General features: G+C 47.8%; 1 protein-coding gene across 1 annotated transcript in view; it reads right to left on the bottom strand.

The window, feature by feature from the left end:
- The window catches only part of DDR2 (discoidin domain receptor tyrosine kinase 2), a 1,291,881-nt gene extending 1,271,739 nt beyond the window's left edge, over positions 1-20,142 (bottom strand). Inside the window, exon 1 of the mRNA XM_069641352.1 lies at positions 19,831-20,142. The gene's annotated coding sequence lies outside the window, so the exon portion shown is untranslated. The remainder of the gene's footprint in view (positions 1-19,830) is intronic.
- Between the last annotated feature and the right edge of the window lie 1,878 nt (positions 20,143-22,020).

Genomic DNA, 22,020 nt, shown 5'->3' with positions numbered 1-22,020 from the left:
AAGATGGCAGTCTTATGTTTTATTAACTGCCATCTTTAGACCACATGACCAGAGGCCAGAAATTGAAACTGTTGAGGAACTAGGAGGAGCCAGAGAACAGTAGACCATCAAGAGCAGGTCTTGGCACGGCATACCAAGGAGAAGCTTTGAATGCCTAAAGGAAGTGACACGAAGAGGGAAGCCTCAGAAGCTTTAATGAGAGACAACCGAGTGCCTTGAGCAGTAAGTGCTCAGACTGGTTACCCCAGACCCAGGGTGAAGAGTGTAACAGACAGCCAAGTTTGTTGGATATGTTGGGACCTGGACGCTGAAGAGGGAAGTGGGCAGAGAATCCAGGATACGGGCCAGGAATAAGAGATACACGAGAGGCCAAAGTGCGATCTGTGAGAGGTCCTGCAATAGATAGGGAGACATGGCTGACATCCAGGAAGGGGAATCTGCTGACACTGGAAGTTTGCAAGCAACCCCAAGTGGAAATGAGATTAAGTTGAAGGATTAGGACAAGTAGAAGAGAGATTGAAAAGGTATTAGTACATAAACGGGGCCTCACTCTGCACATTTGGAAATGCAGTCAAAGTACCAAAGCCTTATGGGAGAAAGACAGCTCAGACATAGAGTTATGGGAATTGTAGTGATAGTGCCAGCGTCAATTGAAAACTGAGAGGACAGCTCTGATGTTGTATTGTGGGAAACATACTCCTAGCACCAAAGTGTATAATGAATAGGAAAACTTGGAAAGTGCATTTTAAGAGAAAGTATCATCATGGTTGCAAAAGACTTTGTGAAGGATTCTACGTTACTTCCATTAGCACCCGGGGCAGGGGTCGCAGCCAATCAGGTTCTGTGGAACACAGGCTGAAACTTCTGATCTCAGCCTGCGTTCCACTGAACGTGCCTGCTGCCATCCCGGCCCTGCAGCGCAATCTTCCCCCCACCATCATGTTTCTTTTTTGTTGTTGTAACTATTCCCCAATCCTCTTCCTCTGCCCCACTTACGAGATTGTTGTGGCGGTGCCGCCCAACGCCACTGCAGCAACTTCACTGCCTCTCAATTTTCCAGCACGCCATGGTAATGCAAAAGGGGCTGCATATGGAGCCCTGCCTTCTACAACCATGGTGGCCATTTTAGCAAAGGATGTTCATTCATTGAACAGGACATGCGCGGCATCCAGTTTGGTGAATGAAAATCCTTTTTTTTTAGCACCTCGGGTTCCTGCTTTAGTTACCCAGGGTACTAATGGCATTGTTATGCACCCTTACATGGGCAACAACAGGGGGTAACGGCCCGGGGCCCACGTTAACCACCCTTGTTTCGCTCAGGCCCTTAACTCAGGCCGCCGGGCCGTTACCAACCGGTGTTGCACATGGAATGGGTACATAACACCACATTAGTAAACTCATGTAACAAATTCGTTAGCCTCATTGGATGGACACCTGATTGGACTTTTGATATTGTTATTGTGCATTTGTATAGGGTTTTATATACCAGTGGTATGATCTCAAAGCACTTGTGGGTTGAACGCCCTTGGGGACCGCAGTCCAGATCAGTGGAGAGAATTGATGTAGTCTATAGTGCTTGGGTGCACTCTGTATGTTTGCAGTCCGGGTGGTTGGCGCGTTGGTAGCCGCATTCTATTATAAGGTGCAGTGCATTGGTTGTGAGAGATCAGTGGAATGTTAGCAGTAAGGAAGGTGGTCACTGAGTCTGAATTCTGGTGGCCAATGGCCTGTGTAAGAGGTTTATGTGTGCAGCTGGGCTGATTTGTGTGTGGGGTATAGCTGCGTTCTATCAGGCTGTTGAGGTGTTGATGGAGTAGTGTAGCTATTTGTGCAGCTAGGCTGAAATTGATCAAGGGGTATAGCTGTGTTCTATTGTTTGTTGGTGTAAAGTGGAGAGTGAGCCTATTGGTATGAGTGATGAGTGATAGTGCTTACTGGTACGAGGCCTCTGATTCGGATTACTCTCGGGGCCTAATGTGCATGCCATGATTGTCCTGGACGTTAGTGGTGGAGGATCTTCGGGTCGGACTCTCTGGTTGGAGCGGGTATGTTATGTTCACTTAGTTGGCAAGTCCTTGGAATCTGTGACTCCATTTTAGGTGTCAAAGGGCCCATATTCTGGGTCCCTTGTCATGGTTTATGATGGGTGGTTGGGTGACCCGTTCGCATGATGGAGGTTATAGATATGACATGATAGGCTATTTATAATTTGCTTAATACCCAGAGGTTTCTAAGCGTGGACCCGGGGATCGAACCTGTGTCGCTCCGTGTCGTTTTGCTTCCAAGGCGAGCACGTTGCCGCTGAGCTATCCTTCCCGGGATGTGAAATCATATCGCAGCAATGTGGTCTCATCGAGGCAGGGAAGCCAAAGAGCAGATTGGACAGAGGCAGGACTGCAAAGATGGTATTCAGCGTCAGTAGGGTAGTTGGTAGCCTTATTGCTTGCCTGACTTGAGCATGTACCACTTTGTATATCAGGTGAGGGTGACATGATAAGGCTATGTTTGAACCATAGTGCTTTAGGTTCTTCAGTACTGGCTCTGTGGGTAGATTCCCGGTATACGATGGTGGTTTGCGGATTAATATCAGCGGCGGTAAAGTTGGTAAGAGCAACTCCAGTCGCATTTGCTGTAGGTCGGGCAGATTGAGCTTTGGAGTGCAGTGGTGCGGAGTCTGCGGACTTGGCGGAAAGACAGAGGTTCGTATCACCTTGGGGGGAGGCAAAGTGCTTCTTTATGGGAAGATAGTGATTAGGCTTAGTTATGGTGCTGCTGAGCTATGGTCCCCAGGATGATATATACAGACAGTCATCTTTTGGTCTTAGAGCTTGCGTATGTGAGGTCTGGATGAGATGAGCATGTCAAGGCGAAGTATACAATTAATAGTGGTCTTTGTACTCAGGCAAAGATGCTGAGGGTCAGCAGCTGCATGTCCTGAAGCCTGTCTGTCGCTACGGTTGGCTTTCGAGTCATGACTGTTCCGATTTCTGTGATGGTGCCATTATTGACCAGCTTCTGAGGCCAGCAGTTGTTATTTCGAGGTACTGCCGAAAGAAACGAGTTATGGTAATTGGTGGAGTGTTTTGGAGGTCCTAGGCGATCACTTTCAATGATTAGGGAAAAAGCCAGGTTTTCAATGCTTTACGGAAGGCCATGTGGTCCTGGTTATGTCGATCGGGGGGGGGGGGGCAGAGAGTTCTATAGTATTGGTGCCAAGATAGAGAACATTGACCCTCCAATACTGGCTGAATTGGAGGCAGGAGTCACTAGTAGGAGGGCCGTGCTAGATCTTGGGGTGCGTGTTGGGAAGTAGGGCATAATCATTTCTTGTAGGTATGTCAGGCTGGTGTTGTGTACTGCTCGGTGGGTGAGGCAAAGGGTTTTGAAGTGGACCTTCGACCAATAGGGAGCCAGTGAAGGATGCAGAGAGCAGGTGCGATGTGGTCCCTTCGTCCCAGTGCACAAAGGAGTCTGGTGGCAGTGTTTTCCACTCTTTGGAGTTTGTTAAGTTGGTAGGCCGGTGCACCCAGATAAATGGAGTTTGTATAGTCTAGTCTGGACATGACAATGGACATAATAGCAGCTAATCTGTTGGGGTATGAGCGGTAAGGGAAGATGCATCTCAGGAGTGTGCGGTGGTAGTGACAGGATTTGGATACATTATTGATCTGGTGGCAAAGGTTTAGGTCTGAGTCCATTGTGCAGGCAAGGTCTTGACTATGTTGGAGGTAGGTGGTGGAGTGCTAAGGGAGGTGGGCCATTGGAGTGGTTGTGGGAGTAGAGCCATGTTGCCGCACACCAGGATCTCTGCTTTTCCAGGCTTTAGAAGGAGATGATTTCTTGTCATCCGTAGGTCTATATCTCTGATGCAAGCTGCTAGGTCCGGTCATGGGAAGATGCTTGTTGTGAGGATTCTCTGAATAATTTAGGTATCATCAGCGTAGTTATAGCAGGTATGGTGGTGTGTGCGGATGATCCCTGGGAGGGGGGACTGGTAGAGGGTGAAAAGGAGGGCTGAGACGCAGGCTCCTTGGGGTACACCATTCTTCACCGGGCGAGTGGTTGGGGGAAAAAGGTGATTTGTTTTCTGTTGGTGAGAAAAGAGGTAATCCAGTTGAGCACCAGGTCTCAGATTCCTACGGAGTGGAGTCGTGAGAGATCCAGGAGGACCAGTGCTGCACATCCCTCAGAATCTGCCTAAACTTTGAGGTCATCGCAGATTAAGATCAGAGTGGTTTCTGTTCCGTGGCGTGGTCGGAACCCTGATTGGGCGGGGTCAAGTAGGTTATTGGATTCTGTGAAAAGGTTGAGTTGAGAGTATGCAGATTGGTTGATGTGTTTTGCCAGGAATGGGGTGTTGGAGATAGGCCTGTAGTTCTTTGGCTGGAGGGGATTGAGAGATGCTTTTTTCAGAAGTGGTTTGACATGAGATACTTTGAGAGGTTCTGGGAAGATGCCAGAGGTCAGGGAGTCATTAAGTATACACCTTGCCTGTTCTCCTGTGCAGGTGGAGGAGAACATTTTTTTGAGGAGAGAGGCAGGACATGGGTCCAGGGAGAATCCGGAGGGTCTGCTGTTGGAGAGTAGTTTGAGGAATTTCTCGCTCGAGATGGGGTTGAAGGAGTTGAAATATGGCATAACGAAGCTCGGAACAGGGGAGTCTTGAGGAGTGGGAGTCGGGCAGGGCGCAAGTGTGGAAAGTTTGGCATTCATGCTGGCCAGCCTGTCCAGTGCTGTGTTGTGGAAGTGTTGGGAGAGGGAGTCGCAGAGCAATTGCTTGGGTGTGGTCGGGGTAATTGTACATGTGGGCTTCACAAATTCTGAGGTTATCCTGTTGAGTACTTTGCTGCTGCTGTGGCAGTTTAGAATACTTTTATTGTAGCAGGCTTTTTGGGCCTTTCAGATCTCAGATAGTTACGGTGGTGGAGGGCGAACACAGACTTGCTGTGAGGGGTTTTGGATGCATGACATTTGCGTTTGAGGGCGTGATTGGAAAGCTTTTAGGCGGGACATGAACCATTTAGGCGATGGTCCTATGCGGATGGCAGCAGGGCATGAGGGAGTGAGGAGAAGAAGTGATTCTTTAAACCAGGCGTCAAAGGGTTCGATCAGTAAGGGTCTACCCGAGGCCGGGCGTGCAGGAAGGGATCGTAGCAAGGTTTCCGCCAGGTCGTGTTGGAGCTTGACCTTGTTCCAGCATTTGTGGTCATGTGAGGGGGCAGGATTGGCCTTGGGTGGAGGGTGCGGCATGCCACAAGAGAAAAGAATGGCAGAGTGATCTGTCCAGATAAGGAGTATGGGGGTGGATACAGAGACGAGGTCGGAGGAGCTGAAGATTGCGGTTAGGGTGTGGCTGCAAGTGTGGGTGGGGCCTGTGGTATGTCGGGAAACGTTGAGAGTCTCTAGAAGACTGTCAACTAGGGGTTGGGTTATGGGGTTGTTGGGGACATCATACCAGATATTAAAGTTACCCAGGAGAGTGAGCACTGGGTGGTCGATCAGAGTGGTAGCTAGTGAGTTGCAGAGAGAGTTGGCAAAAAGACTGTCATATCCAGGCGGCCTGTAGATGAGTAGGAAACTGTGAGAGAGAGTGAGCAGCAGAGAGAGTCTGACTAGAAGGGATTCACAGTTAGCTGCGCATGACTGTGTTTCAGTGAGATGGAGAGATTTGGTTTGTGGAGGATCACTACTCCACCTCCTCTGGAGGGTCTGTTGTGGGAGATTAGCGAGTAGTTGGGAGGGAAGGCCTTGTGCACGACTGGTGCAAAATCATCAGAAAACCATGTTTCAGTGATGAAGATAAGATCGGGATTGTCAGTGGATAGGAGGTCAAAGATGCTGTGTCTGTTTTTGGCGACGAAGTGGGCATTGAATAGGAGGCAGGTGATCTGATGGCGGAATCGGGCGGACTGAGTGACAGGCGGTGATGTGATGACTGAGAGTGACTCAGGGGCGGTGGTGGAGTGGCCTTTCAGAGATATTCTTTGAGCGGGCGGTGAGTGGGTGGGTGTCGTGGAAGGGGAGCGGAAAGAGTGAGCTGGCGGTGGCTGGCTTGTGTGGGATGAGGGGTGTGCGCTCGGGGATGGGAAGGTCGATGGTGAGTGCTGTTTGTGTGGTGTGGGTGGTCCGGCAAGTTTTTGAGTGAGGTTTGTGCTCAGAGGGGCTTGTGGATACGTGTGTGATCGGCGAGAGGTAATGTTTGGAGAGTGAGATTTTGGGAGTGGCTGGTGGGGACACCATAACAGTAGTGCAGGGGATGGTGGGAGGGTGGACCAATGCAGGCTTGGCGAGGCATGACGACTCAAGGCCGAGGGGCTGTCATTGTTTCTGAGTTTTGGGCGTTTGGATGCAAGAGGGGTGAGAGAGGGTGGGGGGAGAGGAAGGGTGTTGAAGCGATGGTTCTAGAAAGAGCAAGACGTGCCATGCTGAGAGATGTGAAAGGGGTTGAAAGGTGTGGCCTGGCGATGGAAGCAGAGGGGGGTGTTGAGGAGAGGTGTCAGGGGGACAAGAGGGGTGAGGGCCCACACTATCACCACACTAAAGCATCAGCTTAAATATAGGGTGCAAGTACAGGACTGGATGGCTAACAATCAATATTTAGAGGTGAACATTAATTATATGGAGTATGTTCATCTTTAGAATTCCTACTTAAAACCTGCAACTTACCTTCTACTTTGTCTCTCTGATAAACGTTGTAGATATTTGATGATACTACACTTGACACTTTTACCATCAATCATGAATTTGGGTGTCGGCAGGCAATACGGAACAAGAAAGAATCTGTTGTGGCTCTGGTTCACTTACTGCTTTTGAAACCACCCAACATTTACTTACACAGTATCCTAATGTTATGCTCTATTCTTTGACATTGCTCGGCAGATATGTATCAAATTACATTTACATAAAGTCTGACCAAATTTGGGAGTATTGTCTCTCGGGTCGCTCATTTTCATTAACTAATGTATTTATATCTTATGTGAATTCATTATGAAAATGATAAATGAATTTGCTGAAGATTAGCTTTTAAAGTATGTAATATGTGCGTTCGTATCACAATACGTTTGTACTTATGTATTATATTTTGTCTATCTGATGTTAGTCTGGAAACTAGCCTGATAATAAAAAATATAGAATGAAATCGATTTAAACACTAAGAATTTGCATCTGGGAAATTAAAAGAATTTTCCAAACACAAAAAAGACTTCCATAAACCAAATTACCCTCCTGACAATGTTAAGAAAGAAATGTCTTTTGCTAACCTAAATATAAAACGTCGTAAAGTAAAATTATACCAGTTTATGCATGCTTGCTTCTTTCGCTGTAAAACAAATTGAGAGCAGCAGAGAGGGGGATGATGCCGCAAGCAGTGAATTTGCTGACTTTTGAACCAGAAGATTCACATTCTAATCGTGGCTTCGCCCATCGAACAAGAATGTTTCATACGGGGCAAATGTCATCTCTCTATAAAGCCTGGTCCCTCTTGATCAGTCAGTTATGCAGGGATTTGCCAGGTTGGTCCCCTCTTGATCAGTCAGTTACGCAGGGATTTGCCAGGTTATATAAATGCAATAGGAATAAACATTCAAAGGGTGCCACACAGGTTGTCCTCCAAAGTGACAACTCGCATCAGTTTCATTAGCTTTCTTTGAATGTTTTATGTTTGTTTCATCCCTTTTCATTGAAACGTATCCCAGGCTTTTCAATGCCCACTAACTGAATCCACAATGTTTCGACTCTTAAACCCTGCTTCAGGAGGTCTCTTGGTCTCAAGGACCTCTTGGCATCTCCATAATGTGTCTAAGAAAGTCACTGCAGCACCTGCACATGCCGTAAGTGTAGCTCTAAACCAGGAGACAATGACAACAGAGCCAGCAGCTGAAGACCTTTTTTCCAGCACCTAAGTTATAAGATTACCACCACAGCAGGGGAAATCAACAACAACACTGACTGCAGGGGAGCTCTAGTGCATTCTGAACACCTTGATGCTCGAATTACAGCAGGGGTCTGCAAATGTGGTGGTCCATTGACTATGCTGGCTTTTGCAGATGGGAGATTTAGGGCCTCATTACACGGAAGGCGTTAATGGTTAACGGCCACCGTTAATGGTAACGGTGACCGTTAACCATTACCGCCTTACTACGAGGTCCCTTAGCGGGTTGGTGCTTTACCGCCTGCTTTTTGCAGGCGTTAAAAACCAACCCGCTAAGGGACCTTGGTGCTAATTACGCCACCGCAAAATTGCGGTGCCGTAATTAGCTCCTTCCCCATTCCCATTATGCCCTATGGGGCAAAAATGGGAATGGGGAAGGGCAATGGGGGAAGGGGGAATTACCGCCCTGCCAACCTTGGAATAGGGCGGTAATTCCCCTTTCCACCAAGGCGATGCCGGTAATTTACCGGCATGGTCCAGGGTGCTAATAGCACCCTGGATTACCGCCTTCCGTGTAATGAGGCCCTTAGTCCAAAATATCTCGAGATCCAAAGGTTGCAGACATCTGTATTTGAGTTGCTACACTAACATGCATCAAAAGCAACAGAGGTCCATTATTACAGCCCCTGCACCAAAAATCATGTTCTGCAGCGCGCATATCAGAAGGTCTTTGCAACAGCATCTGTACACGTGGCCTTAAAAACAGTACCTACACCAATATCTAAAGATCGTTATTGCTGCACCTGCAACAGGAGATCATTACTAGGCTAGCAAAATTATTAACTTTGTTCTGAGTTGTTTTCCCCTCGTTTTCAGTTTTGGCTATTAGGTGGCGCTGAAAGAGCTACCTATAAAGCTGGAACTATGGTCATTAAAATAATAGCTTTCACATGAGAGCTTGAAATAGGGGCTTTGGGTGAAGGTTTGTAATGCTTTTCAATGCAAGTTGACATACGAGGGTGGATATTGTGTAGTTGCCATTTAACGCCCATCGCCAAGTTACATCTATAGGATTTTCCTCCCTTTCCTACCGATCTCATCCCACAACACACCTCTTTTTTCTCTGTTTGGCTGATCTAAATGAAAAAAGGAGGCCTTTATTGCATCGGAAAGCCTTTCGTTAAGCATGTGGTGGTCTTTATTACATTCATTAAGTTTGCTGGTGCACATCAGTTTGTTACATGTCTTAATCCAATACCTTTTAAGGTGCAACATGGTCAGAAGACATCATGGCTTAAACGCCAATTTAGAACTCTTTGGGTCTAATTGACAGAATGTTTTCCATTGGGGTTTTGCCATTATAAAACGCTTCTGTGAATTAGGCCCAATGTTTAATAGATTGTATGTGGTTTAAGAGGGTAAAGGGATGCACGTTTTTTGCACGTTTTTCTCCTTCATGTTTCATAGACAATGGGGGTCATTGCGAGTTTGGAGGTAAGTAACTGTCCTTACCGGCATGGAGCAAATACTGTGTCCGTGTAGGTAAGAGCACGCTAATAGAGGGCTATTACGACTTTGCGGGCACAAGCTTTGCGCCATGCTGGTAACGACATTAACGGCATGCCGCTAAAGTCCCAAAAATGTCCCTTAGCGGCATCATGTAAAGCGCAGATTGCACTACCGGCATGAATCAAGCCGGCATTAGCGGTCACTGTTATTAGCGGTCACCACTACTAGTGCTGACCGCTAATAATGGTGACCGTAAATAAGTGGAACCGGAAGTAGCGTCATCGCACAGGAATGGGAAAGAGCACGGCGCCATCTTTAAAAACACAATCCATTGCCATCCTCAGCAGCCAGGACCTGTAGTATATTGCTGTGTGCCAAATTCAATCCACAACAACAATACAATGCCCAAGGCTGTTAAAAAGAGCACCTCCCGCCAGTGCAAGGAGCGATTTAATGAAGACGAGCTAACCATGCTTGCGGAGACCCTGGCAGAGAATGCCGATGTCGTGTTTGCCCAGAGCCTAAAGAGAGAGGCTGTCATCAGAAAGAAGGAGATCTGGGCACTAGTGGCAGAAAAAGTCAGCCGATTGGCAACACCCCCCGCACAACTAAGGACTGCAGGAAGAGGTGGGATGACTTGCGCCTGCGAGTCCGCAACATCCTCTTGGCAAACAGGAGCCAGGCCATGGCAACTGGCGGAGGAGCAAGGTCTCCGATGAAGCTGTCCCGGTGGGAGGAGATATGTTCCAGCCTGATTGGCATAGAGGCCATTGAAGGCGTGGGGGACATGGAGTGTGATGCCACTTCATCGGCGGAAGGAGGTGAGTCTCCTAAGAAAACACTGTAATGCAGAGTCTGATGTTAGTCCACCAATATGTCTGTCTAAGGAGGCAAGCCATGGCCCAATACACACACATTCCCAGCCTAGTTGTCGTACGCAGCACAGACACATGCAGATGCCTGCAGCAAGGCAATGCCATACCTTACACAAACCACACTAAGATGTCAATGGCATAAGTCACATTGCATGCAGGCCACAACAAATATGCATTTCACATAGCATACGTCTGCCCCAGCATGAGTGACCCTGATGGATGCCTGCATTACCCACCCATATAGCAAGCAATGTGATCATCCAAACTCCACTGCCTATTACCCTCTATTGTGTAGACGAGCAATTATACAAATCTATGCATGATGCTTCTCAAACCATCACTCATGCCGTCCCTCTCTTCAACCCCCACAGGCTCAGATCATGACAGCGAGGCCCGGGACTCACTCCCACAGCCGACCACACCCCGGAAGAGGGCCCGGAATGAGGGCAACGGGCCTTCCACCTCTAAAGCCCAACACAAGCCTCAGCATGCACCGCAGAGGAAACCACCTCCGGATGCCACGGCACTGGTGCCACCAAGGGTTGGCGACACTGAACCCACAACTCCAGTCACACTGGCACAGGACACATTTGAAGCTGTCCTATCAGCAGAGAACAGTTCTGTCGGTGAGGCGGCTGCTACAGCACCCAAATTCAATCCACAACAACAATACAATGCCCAAGGCTGTTAAAAAGAGCACCTCCCGCCAGTGCAAGGAGCGATTTAATGAAGACGAGCTAACCATGCTTGCGGAGACCCTGGCAGAGAATGCCGATGTCGTGTTTGCCCAGAGCCTAAAGAGAGAGGCTGTCATCAGAAAGAAGGAGATCTGGGCACTAGTGGCAGAAAAAGTCAGCCGGTTGGCAACACGCCCCGCACAACTAAGGACTGCAGGAAGAGGTGGGATGACTTGCGCCTGCGAGTCCGCAACATCCTCTTGGCAAACAGGAGCCAGGCCATGGCAACTGGCGGAGGAGCAAGGTCTCAGATGAAGCTGTCCCGGTGGGAGGAGATATGTTCCAGCCTGATTGGCATAGAGGCCATTGAAGGCGTGGGGGACATGGAGTGTGATGCCACCTCATCGGCGGAAGGAGGTGAGTCTCCTAAGAAAACACTGTAATGCAGAGTCTGATGTTAGTCCACCAATATGTCTGTCTAAGGAGGCAAGCCATGGCCCAATACACACACATTCCCAGCCTAGTTGTCGTACGCAGCACAGACACATGCAGATGCCTGCAGCAAGGCAATGCCATACCTTACACAAACCACACTACGATGTCAATGGCATAAGTCACACTGCATGCAGGCCACAACAAATATGCATTTCACATAGCATACGTCTGCCCCAGCATGAGTGACCCTGATGGATGCCTGCATTACCCACCCATATAGCAAGCAATGTGATCATCCAAACTCCACTGCCTATTACCCTCTATTGTGTAGACGAGCAATTATACAAATCTATGCATGATGCTTCTCAAACCATCACTCATGCCGTCCCTCTCTTCAACCCCCACAGGCTCAGATCATGACAGCGAGGCCCGGGACTCACCCCCACAGCCGACCACACCCCGGAAGAGGGCCCGGAATGAGGGCAACGGGTCTTCCACCTCTAAAGCCCAACACAAGCCTCAGCATGCACCGCAGAGGAAACCACCTCCGGATGCCACGGCACTGGTGCCACCAAGGGTTGGCGACACTGAACCCACAACTCCAGTCACACTGGCACAGGACACATTTGAAGCTGTCCTATCAGCAGAGAACAGTTCTGTCGGTGAGGCGGCTGCTACAGCACCCCTGGCTGAGGACGAGGCGCAGGAACAGGTGGAGGTGTCCATGGAGGACGACTCCTCCAACCTGCCTGGCACACCAAGTCCGGCACCACCCCGGAGCAGTCTGGGGGGGGAGTACGACCAAGGGGCCATGAGTCCCATAGGGGACCCAATTGAAATTGTGCATGAGGCACAAGCGCCCTCCACCTCCACAGGTGTACCGGTGGGGCTGCAGGAGGCAGGGCAAGCTTCGCAGTGGCAGGAGGAGCTGACTGCCCCGGTGTGACAATTTGTAACTGACAATGCCAAAGCAAGGCAGGAGTGGCGTGAAAACACTGCCTCTCTGGGCAAGATCATTGCCAATAGCACAGTAGACTGTGCGAGGAGGTATCAGCCCTGCGGCAGGTCCTTAGCCGCATTGCTTATGCAATGGAGGCTGAGCGTCTGGCCCCCCCAAATGGAGCAGGCGACCACCCCATCGTCCTTGAGCTCCACACAGACTAGCCCACTATGCACGTCGGCGCGCACCCTGCGCCGCCCGGATATGCCGCCACCAGGTGCAGAGAGTGGCAGGAAGTAGACTGGCCAGCCTGATGAAGGCAATAGACATTTGTTTGGACATGTGTGGGGGAGTTGTGGGGGGAGTCGGAGGGAGGGTGAGGGTGTTTGGGGGGGTGGGTGTGTGGGGGAGTTGTGAGGGGAGGGGGAGGGGATGAGGGTGGTGGAGGGGTAGTGCACTTTCATCTTCATTGTACATTTCAATACACCCGTTGTGTGAAAAAAATATCTTGAGTGGGCATTCATCATTGCGCTTGTGTCAGTGCATAGTGTACATGTACTCCCACACCCAGTGCCCTGTGTCAAACTATCATGTCACCCTCTGCAGACATGTGTGTCAGAAATATTGTGCAATCACTGACTGACGCACATAGCGTCCCTCCTGTGCATCGGCACCGTGATTATGTGCAGCCACATCATCATCCCCTTCATCATCACCAGGTGGTAGCAGTTCAATGTCAGGGGGCAGGGGCACGTTCCGTCGGATACACATGTTGTGCAGCATGACACATGCCATGATGATCTTGGCCACCTTCTCATGCCTGTAGAGGAGTGCCCCACCCGACCGGCTAAGGCAGAGAAACTGTGCCTTCAACAGGCCAAGGGTCTGCTCAATGACCACCTGGGTACGGGTGTGGGAACGATTGTAGTCCTCCTCGTGCCTGTTCTGTGGGTTTCAGACAGGGGTGAGGAGCCAAGGCTTCAAGGGCTAGCCACTGTCACCTGCATGGGAGGCAATAAAAGGTGTATGTCAGTCGAATCATGATGGACAGCTGTACTAGTCACACATGCCTGCAGATTATCGTTGGTCAGATGCACATGTCCCTGGTTGTATGCACGCCATTTTTAGGCCCTCAATAAATATGTCCTGTGCCATGGACTAATAGTGTGGGTTGCATCTTCAAGATGATACACGGTGTGCACTGCCATCTTGTTGCTCATGCATTGTGTATGCATAGAGCTGTGTTCGTGTCTATTTTGTGATGCGTTGTGTTCTGTAGGATTTTCTGACTAGGAGTGTTGGCAGTAGGCTCTGCAATGTTAGGCATTCAGCGCTGATTTTTCCAATGGTGACATGCTGCATTCCTGTGGTTGTGGCGGCCCTGTCACAGACAGTGGATTCCCTTGGTGGTTTTGTTCAATGCATTCCCATGGATGCTTGTCCTGTGTGGTGATTTGCTGGAGACAGCAACATAGTTGATATTCACTGCATGTTGCTGGATGGTGTTACGGAGGGTGAGGTCCACTGATGAGTGGTGCATGTGTTGTGGGATGTGGGGTGGTTTACTGTCAGTCATGTTGTGATAGGTGTCGACCTTACTTCATTCCTATGGGATTTGGGTGTTATGTTCTGTTTGGGATGCTTTGGGGCACAGTGTTTAGTGATGTGCACATCGTGCTGTCACATCAACATTGACACCATGGTGATGTGTGCATCTCTCCCCCCATTTCAGTGCCATGTGCCTGTCATGCAATTTACCAAGCAGTCAGGCACGTCGGCAAGCATGTCGCTCCATGTAGCGTGGAGTTCCTCAGGACCATAGAGTCATGAGTTGATCCAGGATATCGGGCACACCAATGTGTGATGATCTTGCTGGCGTCACATACCATCTGCACATTGATGGAGTGGTATTGCTTGCGATACACCACCTCCATGGCATGCAGGACCAACAACTCCACGTGGGTGCAGTCGAGGGCATCTATACAATTTGGCATGCCTGCCAGTGCATGGAAGCCAACTTTTGTATCAAGAATCTCCTGGGGGGTCAGTGGTAGGGATATGTAGTCCCTTGTGTGCTTGAGGAGGGCATCCAGCACTTGGTTCAGAATGCAAGAAAATAAGGGTTGTGATATGCCATGCATGTGCCCCACTGTGTGCTGGTAGGTGCCTGTGGCAAGGAAGTGGAGCACCGACACTACCTTCAGTAGAGGGGAGATGGCGGTGCATATGTCAATGAGGCTGACAATGTCATTGTGTATCATGTCTACGATGGCGGTGATGGTGTCCCGGTCCAGACAGTACAGGGTGTGGATCTGCTCAGGGGTTAGGTTGAATGGACTGGCTCTGATGCGAGGGATTGGGGGCTGCCTGCGTGGTACTGCTGGCTGCACTGGTGGGGCATGCTGGGCCTGTCTCACACTCCTTCTCCTCCTGCGTCTCCTCTGTGGTGCTTGCTGTTGCTGTTGTTGCTGGTGTAGCAATGCAAGCATGCCCTCCATCCCCAGTATTGCTACTACTATTGCAATCATCTTGGTGTGGGAAGGGGTGTGGTGTGTGGGTGTGCTCTTTTTGTGCTGGCCCAGACTCCATTGCCTCCACTTGTGCTGATTGTGTGCACCTGTGGCAGTTGGGAACACTGCACATAGCATTTAATGGTTGGTTCACGATGCTGGTATTACCGGCATGCCAGTAACCCCTATTAGCGCCTTCATGATGCCGGTATTTGCATGTCTGCCTGACTTGTGATTTCCCCCCATTAGCGGCATGCCGTTATCTACGGCATGATGGGCCGCGTGCCCTCGCCCATGCTGTTATTAGAGGCATCGTTAACGGTGCCTCTAATAGCGGGGTCTTAGGTCGGAATAGGCCGGAGCGGTATGCGATGCCGGTAATCCTTTACCGGCATCGTTTTTCAATGACCTCCAACCTCGTAATGACCCCCAATGTTTGGACTGTATTAAAATGTCATTCATTATTATTTTGGTTTTAAAGAAGAAGATTTTGGATGAATATACTGGAGCCTTTTCTCCATTTCTCTTTTGGTTCAACAAAGTACACGTTTGGAGTCCTTTGAATCAAAAGATGTCCGCTGTTTACTTCCGGTGCTATGGTCTTCCAGGAGGGAGGTGGAAAACGTTATGGAAAACGATGATGAGTTCAGGAAACTCACCTGTTTTGAGAAGTGAAGTAGGTTGTGCTTTAAGTTTTATTACGATATGAATCATTTTTGTATAATATAATAACAATAAATAATAAAATAATATAATATGAATTATAGTTTTCCTGTCAAGAACTCTTATGACCTACATGAGGTAGTTAGACTGTTACTGCATGCTGTGATGCTTTAGTCCATGAACGCAAAACAGGAAGTACTGTCCCCTTCATTTTGGATTTTTCAATCAACTGGTGACCACCCAGTTCGCATTCACCCTAGATGACTGAATTGAATGGGTGCCGGCTCCCCATGAACTTCGAAGACCAGGAGCTTGAGGTCCTCGGATGAGGAACGGGCTAAAGAGCAACACCAATTGTTTGGCAACCAGATGATTTAAAATGCCACCTGGAAGCCCACTCATTTCTGAGACACAATCCGAGACAAGAGTGGGGCCGTTTGCCACCACCCACTTGCCAAAGAAGAGGTGAAAAAGTGGTGGAATTACCTCGGGCGACATGTCAGGACTCTGAAAGTCTGTGACCAGTGTCAGGGCCAGTACTTCTTCACTTCCTCTTCACCTGTGGGAGGAGAATGCCATGTCCGTCCTTGAGCTGGCCAAAGCGGATACCTCAGGGAGCCAGGAAGTGGCAGCTAGAACATCTGCAGCCAGTGGTACATACATTTCAAAGTCTCATATGCTCTACTCTCACCGTAAGGAGAAGGCACACGTGTTATCCAAACCTGTGACAAATGTAGAGCCATTGCATTCCGGGACTTATAATTCCACAACTGAAAGGAAGACAAGTCCCAGACTGCCATGCGAAATGATGAACACCTGCATGCATGGTGAGCTCATTCTTAGTGTAGCCCACTAACCGGTCACAAACAATTTTCAGAAAACATCTCACACATAGACTATGCTTGCACTCAGGAAGATCATGATTCCAATCAGTCTATTTTAGTGTGGCATTACAAAATTATAATACACCAGCAAGTAAAGCTGGGACACTGACGTAGGTGTGCTTAGATGGTTGTCTCTCAGTGAACCCACAATGCAACGGGGCAGTCCATATACACTCGCACTAACCAGCTAGTAAAAGTGGCAATAGCATGTTTACACTTGGAGTGGGTTTCCATCATTTTCATAAAAAATAAATTCATAACAACAATTAATTTTGAAAAAAATATGGCACACATACAATACCTTAAATACATTTAAACCTCTCAGATTTAAAAAATTCGAATTGCTTCAACATTAAATATACCAATAAATCGAATTGATTTAGAGAGAAACAATAGCAAATATAAAATGCCTTTAAAAGTCTCACTTAAATTCATACATGGAACAAAAGAGCAATTATGGAGGTGCCCAAGCAAACAACGAAAGAAAACAACCCCAAAACGATTTATGGAACACAATCTAACCTATACAACTCCAAACAAAGCACATTTTTACAAATAAGAAAAATAATGAGCAATGTGCAAAGGTTGAGCAAATCATTTGTACATTCTTATTGTGCACATCTATTTCGTAGATAACACTAGTCAAATAAATGTGCATGATTACATATTTCCAATAGACAGCCTATGGCTATATCCCAATCAATATTCGTATGAGCAAATGATATCCTTCTGAGATATAGTGATCATACAGGGATAAAGGTATTTATTGTAATTATTGTCTTTGAATGTGTCGGGATGGACTGAGTCTGGTGTGGAGAGGGGATATGGCAGTTCGGATCCAGAGACGTCTCTCACGGTCAGCCTATGTGAGCTGGTGGATTAAGGTAACAGGTTCCCTGTCCAGCCTCTGTAGGCTGACGATTCCTGCTCTGATGCCCTACCAGCGAGTTGGTGTTGGCCTTCCAACAGAGGCCCGCCCCCTTCTCATTCTCCTCTCAGGCGTCTGCCTCCCCTCCTCCACTCTCTGGTGGACCACTGCTCCCACATAAACCAGCATGAGCTCGTGGACATGTCTGTTGAGAGCACCTGCCGCGTGCATGTTGCTCCAGGTTATGAGTCCACAGCTCCTCTGCCTTGTACCCTTTTTTGTCAATCCCTATGCGTGATATGAAGGGATACCGTTGGGCCCTACATGTGTGACTGCCCGCTGGACGATTTATTGGGTTGACGGCCGCAGCCTTTTCCATGCTGCATCTGGGTGCACAAGCAGTTTCGCGACAGATTTTGGCCACTGAACTATTTTGTCTCACCTGTCAGCCCTAACCAGTATCCATTGGCTAGAGTAAAGGTTTACTGTTATTTTTGGAGTTATTCAGGCTAACACTGCATGCAGTGTCTGACTCATGCTTAGGTGGTCGGTAAAAACGGGCAGGTTTCTAAATATCATGTTATTAATGTTACAGTGAAAGTCATAAGGAGGCCCCATTAGTGCCACCGTGTGGCAGTTCACTGCATGTGGCGTCTGGAAACACCATGTTGCTGCACAGTGCGCCTTATAAATAATCAATAAATAAATCTAACTGCAGGAGTTCCACATTCTCTATGGCACATAGAACTCTATTCAAAAACAAAATTCAAAAGATTCAAGTTTAAAAAAAATTAAAAAACAAAAAGTTTTGAAAGACAAAAGTGGTTGGCTGTCGCAGGGGAAAAGGCATGTGCCCTCATTTTAGTGTTAATGGTCAAACATTTTAAAAATGGGCATACGGATATATAGTTAAAGGACCAGGAAAAGGCAACAGGAGAAAAGGGTGTGTTGTAGAGGGTACCACTCAAATTGGTGCCACCCCATTATAATGTTAAAAATGAAATGTAGAACTATAGGATGAGGAATACACATTAGAGGAAAGGAAGGAGGTTGAGACATAGGGATGCTACAAGTGCAGCAGTGGAAAACGCTATTTAAACACCACATTAACAAATGAACTGAACCAAGAAAAGGAGTATTTTTTTTTAAAGTATAACTTATCATGTTCACATAATAAGTGTTGTTACATGTCTAGACTGGAGTGAATTGCTGCAGCCAGCCTGGTGACGTTTTCTGACTCAGTCATAGCATTTATGAAAAAGCAAGCATTCTAAGTGTTATTATGTGGCATTTTGGTGCAGCCACTAGAGCCATTTCTTACTGTGGCATGCCATTTTTACTGGGCATTTATGATGAAGCAAGCATCATAAGTGATATTACATGGCTAGACTGGCTGCACATGTAAGTGTGGCAAATATTCTCGCCCATGAGATTAAAAAAATCACCATACGCCACTGGAGAGGCGTCATAGGGGGGTGGAGGCTTTCACTAAATCACGTGCACCAGAGAGCCTTTACTTAAGTTTCCTCGTTAGAATGTGTTCCAAGCAGCACATGTACTGTGAGACAATTACAAAAGCACAGACGTCCGATTGTGAATGGCACACCACCCCACAAGCTGGCCTTTACTATGGTACCTGCACTAAAAAGTCTTCAGAACAGCACCTGCACCACCACCACGCTCTAATACCACACCTGCATCAGGGGCCTTTCCTACAGTATCCACGGCGGGCAGCCAGGGAAATAACTGCATTCAAATGCTGCCCTGTGGGTGCCACGAAGCCCTGCATCTTCTTACTCTTCCCACTACAATTCCCAAGATATTCGTTAAAAGGAGTGAAACAGTTACAAATATTCCTGGGAAAGAGTGCAATTCAGCAAAGCTCAACTTTGTTCCATAGTTAATTAAATGCTAGTATGCATTACCAAACAAATCTTTAAAATTAGCTTGATATTAATTACATATGCTTGTTTTATTTTTCAAGATATTATTGTGCCTGTCTGCATTTAGCTCTGGGTAACTTTTAGGGCAACTTGGAAATTCCACTTGTACAACTCTAGAATTCGATGTTACAGATCACTGGCTTCACAACATGTGCAAGTGAATTACATAAAGACTGCACGATTGTGTGTATTGAAAAGCCAGGACATACAAGAAGTGTTTTGGTTGGTGACCATGTGTCGGTCACCTGAACATCCTAATATGGTATACTATGAAAAACAATGACTTTTATAATCGGTAGGGGTCCAACAAAGATGGGGTGTTGGTGTGCGCTAGTACGTGATTAGTATCTCTGTGTGCTATTACATGAATGGTCCCCGGACTCTCAAACATCAAATTCTCTGACTCCGGATCCATCCATGGAATCGGCTTGCAACTGCTCCGGACTGCCATGCAAACAGCTATGGAAGCGCATCTGTGTTAGCCGTCCGATCCCTAAAGTTTCTCCGGGTTCTAAAGCCGTAACATAAGCTATCATAAATAGCCCCCCGAACTTAATAAAAGCAGCCATACGCAATAGAAAAGACGACATACTGCAAATAGGCAACTGGCCAGCAATTTCTCAAGAATACTACATACTTTATAAGGGAACACTTACCTTTTGTGCAAATCTTGAGTATGGAAGCTCCGCCGGGACGCCTTCTGAGCTTGGTCCACCTTTAGGGAAAGCTTCTAAACAGGCTATTCCATTTTAGGGGGGTGTTCCAGAATCCGTCTAGCTGCGTGGCGTGTGTCAAAATTAAGAAAGTAACCGTTTCCCGCGATGTTCAGCAAGGAGCAGTGGTGGCCGCGCCATGGGCTGATGCAAGACGTCTCGGAGACGGAGGAGTGCCATGCGAGGAGGGATTCCTGGGAGAGGGCCAGAGATCACAGGACCCTGCTGCCTGCTTCTCCTGCTGCCGCCGCTGCAGCACACTTGGTTTCAATTAGGAGGGGAAGAAATATCCACCAGACTCAGCAATCAGGCACTGTTTTCTGTTTGCCTGGTTTATTATTTCTCCAGGCCCCAGGGAATGGTAGCAAGGTTTGATTTACAGCAGTCAAACCATTCACGGGGAAAATTATAGAGCTGCACAGTAAAGATACACATACAAGCTATGCAGTCTAGAGGACACCCAGGGGAGGGTAGAGCCTGGATTATCCTACATTAAACACATCTTTTTAAAATTCCCAAAAACTTTCCAAATCCTTTACCAGGTTCACCAGGGTTTGCAAGAAGAAAATGACAGCCGAATAACTTTGGTCTGAGTAGGTAAGCAACTGCACCAATAAAGCGTGGGCACAAAACGCTTGTAGAGAACTGCAGATGTTCTGAAAGGCAAGCCTTGTCTCTTGCCCACGTCTTAATCTACATGTTCACAGCTGCATTCTGGTGGTGGTTTCATTAATGTGCTGCTTTGCCAACGTCATCTTTACCCATTTCCCAAAATGTGCGGTTGTAATAAGAGCTTTAAATGGGCTTAAGAACAGGTGGAGTCAGGAGGATGTGCCTAGAACACCCCGAAATCGTATGTAAATGAGGGGCGCGACCTAGCCAGTGTCTGGCAAAGCATGTGGCCCATTTATCTAAAGGAGCGTCCACAGGGATGCTGTGAATATTGTGCTAAATGTAATATTCACTACCAAAAAACCTTGTTAAAGGGACGTTATGGTTAAGTTGCGCTACTAAAAACCTACCCCTTTACTAAAAAACTATGCTAAAGGAAGGTTCTGCTTCAGTTACCCTAAGAACAACCTACCAAATTTAGTGCAAAAACTTTTGCTACAGAGACGTTACAGTTACTTTGCACTAACAACACCCTATCCACACTATGTTTACAGGTAAAACCGAAAAACCCCAGAAATTCGCAAGTTATGGTAAGCTAAACAACCATAACTCGCGACCACTGTGCACTGCTAAGACTAACACCTATTTCATTACGACATTGGCGGTAACCATGCGGGTAATTACCGGCACGGCTGCCACCGGAGTCGTTTTTTCACCAGCACCCAGCAATGGGGATGTACCGGGGCATTCCAGCCCCCACGGACCTGGTACATCCCCATTGCTGGGTTCCGGTAATAATTACTACCCATTTCCATTTGAGCCCGATAGGGCTCAAATGGGAATGGGGAGGTCGGATGTACCGGCACCATTATTGAATGGTGCCGGTGCATCCGACATGCTCTGCTCGTGGGTGCCGGTATGCCCACCAGGTCAGACCTGACGGGCGGAAAGGCACCCGCGAGCAGAACTCATAGTTTGCCGGTCCGGTAGTAATGGCACCAGTAGCTTAATGGTGCCGTTACTACCGGACCGGCAAACTTGTAATGAGGCCCAATGTATTCAGAACTCCCCCAAAAAGCGTACGCTGTGGCTCCTGAAACACACAGCCATAATCGCACCTTCTGCTTTTCTGTTGACAAATACACTGTGCACCACAGTCTGTGTGTACAAACCACACCCAGAAACCCTATTGAGCAATCCCATAGCCTCCACAGGCCCATTTCTAAGTCCGCCATCTGCAAAAGGGGCGTATTTGACACATGGAACCCTGCTACTCTCGCGATGTCCACAGACCTTTCGTGCTGTGCGTCGTAGGAGTGGGGGAATAAATTGCAATCAGGGTAGGGGACTTCGTTAGTAAAGGTGGCTCCGAAAGGAGCCTTTTATTTTTTTTTGGCAAAGGTGCTTCGATAGAAAGAACTTTTTTTCAGTTTTTTATAAGTATTTTTGTGTTTTGTAGTTCAGCTCACATTCTTACAGTAGGGTCTTCAGTGCAGCCTGTAGATTGGAAAACAAAATATA

This window comes from Ambystoma mexicanum, chromosome 1q (assembly GCF_040938575.1).
Source record: "Ambystoma mexicanum isolate Mex_15411 chromosome 1q, UKY_AmexF1_1, whole genome shotgun sequence".
Lineage (NCBI taxonomy): Eukaryota > Metazoa > Chordata > Amphibia > Caudata > Ambystomatidae > Ambystoma > Ambystoma mexicanum.
The sequence above is the reverse complement of the archived record's forward strand: the minus strand, read 5'-3'. Positions and strand labels throughout refer to the sequence as shown.